The following is a 2,147-nucleotide window of genomic DNA, read 5'->3' as shown; positions in this document are numbered from 1 at the left end:
AGAGACGGGGTTTCACCATGTTGACCAGGATGGTCTCGATCTCTTGACCTCGTGATCCACCCGCCTCGGCCTCCCAAAGTGCTGGGATTACAGGCTTGAGCCACCGCGCCCGGCCTTTTTTTTTTTAATATATTCTTTTGCTTGGATTTTTTTTTCTCCATTTTATTGCATTTTAGGTTTGGGGGTACATGTGAAGAACATGCAAGATTGTTGCATAGGTACACACGTGGCAGTGTGATTTGCTGCCTTCCTCCCCATCACCTACATCTGGCATCTCTCCCCTTGCTATCTCTCCCCAACTCCCCACCCCCTACCATCCCTCCCCTATTTCCCCCCAAGTGTGTAGTCAGAAAAGTATCTTAATGCCTAAGGAGGGCATATTAGCTACACTATAAAAAACAATTTTTTTTTCTGCATTTCTGAAAAGAATTTTGTTGTTTTTCATCTGTTTTCCAAAAGCAAAGGAAGTCTTTTTTTCTATTTTATGTTATGTGTGATTTGTTTATATGCTTGGTAATATGAGCCAAATGGAATTAAAAAATGTAAGTTTGGGTGGGATTGTGTACCATTAAAAAATAAATAAATAAATAAGTAATTGGCCGGGCGCGGTGGCTCAAGCCTGTAATCCCAGCACTTTGGGAGGCCAAGGCGGGCGGATCATGAGGTCAAGAGATCGAGACCAATCTGGCCAACACAGTGAAACCCCATCTTTACTAAAAATACAAAAAAATTAACCAGGCGTTGTAGCACGCACCTGTGGTCCCAGCTACCCGGGAGGTTGAGGCGGAAGAATCGCTTGAACCCAGGAGGCAGAGGTTGCAGTAAGCCGAGATTGCGCCACTGCATCCAGCCTGGACAACAGAGCAAGAGTCTGTTCTAAAAAAAAAAAAAAGTAATTAAAAGAGAGAGAGAGAGAGAGAGAGACCCGGGCACAATGGCTGTTGCCTGTAACTGTTGGTAAGAACGTAAAATGGTGCAGCCAGTTTGAAAAACAAAGTAGTTGGCCAGGCATGGTGGGTTGTACTTGTAATCCCACCACTTTGGGAGACCAAGGAGGGAGGATCACTTGAAGACCAGCCTGGGCACCAAAGTGAGACTCTTTCTCTACAAAAAATTTAAAAATTAGCCAGGCGCGGTTACTTGCACCTGTAGTCCCAATTACTTGGGAGGCTGAGGTGGAAGGATTGCTTGAGCCTGGGAGAGGCTATACTGAAGTATGATTGCATCACTGCACCTCCAGCCTCGTAGTCAAAGTGAGACCCTGTTTCAAAAAAAGAAAGAAATTAGCTGGGTGCAGTAGCGTGCCTCTATAGTCACGGCTACTTGAGAGGCCAAGGTGTCAGGGTTGCTTGAGCCCAGAATTTTGAGGTTGCAGTTAGCTATGATTGTGCCTGAGCGACAGAGAGACCCAGTCTCAAGAAAGATAAAAAGAAAAATGTTGTGGCAGTTCCTCAAACAATTAAACACAGAGTTACCATATGACCCAGCAATTCAACTTAGACATGTCTTCCCAAGAGAAATGAAAACATAGGTTTATAAGAAAAACTTATATGTGAGTGTTTATAGTGTTTATTATTTATCGTAGCCAGAAGGTAGAAACAGTTCATATACATCAGCTGATGAATGGATGAACAAAATGTGGTCTATGCATACTATGGAATTATTTGGAAATAAAATTGAATGAAGTACAATGGGTGGAGCTTGAAAACATTATGCTAAGTGAAAGAAACCAACCACAAAAGAACACATATAATTCTATTCATATGCAAGTCTAGAATAGGCACATCTACAGAGACAGAGTAGATTAGTGGTTGCTTAGGGCTGGCAAAAGTGGATGGAGTATAAAACAAAAACAGACAAAGTGGATGGGTATAGGGGGTGATAGCTGAAAGATACAAGGTTTTATTTATGAAATGATGAAAATATTCTAAAACTGGTGTTGGTTGTATAACACTGAATATACTAAAAACTACTGAATTGTGCACTTTGGGTGAATTTTAGGGTATATGAATTATATATCAATAAAGCTGTTTTTTATTTTTATTTATTTATTATTTTTTTTTTGAGACGGAGTTTCACTCTTGTTACCCAGGCTGGAGTGCAATGGCGCGATCTCGGCTCACCGCAACCTCCGCCTCCTGGGTTCA

General features: G+C 41.8%; 1 protein-coding gene across 5 annotated transcripts in view; it reads left to right on the top strand.

The window, feature by feature from the left end:
* Positions 1 to 2,147, top strand: part of NF2 (neurofibromin 2) — a 93,489-nt gene that overhangs the window by 11,592 nt on the left and 79,750 nt on the right. The window lies entirely within an intron of this gene.

This window comes from Cebus imitator, unplaced genomic scaffold (assembly GCF_001604975.1).
Source record: "Cebus imitator isolate Cc_AM_T3 unplaced genomic scaffold, Cebus_imitator-1.0 Scaffold258, whole genome shotgun sequence".
NCBI lineage: Eukaryota > Metazoa > Chordata > Mammalia > Primates > Cebidae > Cebus > Cebus imitator.
Note: the sequence above shows the minus strand (reverse complement) of the source record. Positions and strands in the feature narration are given on the sequence as shown.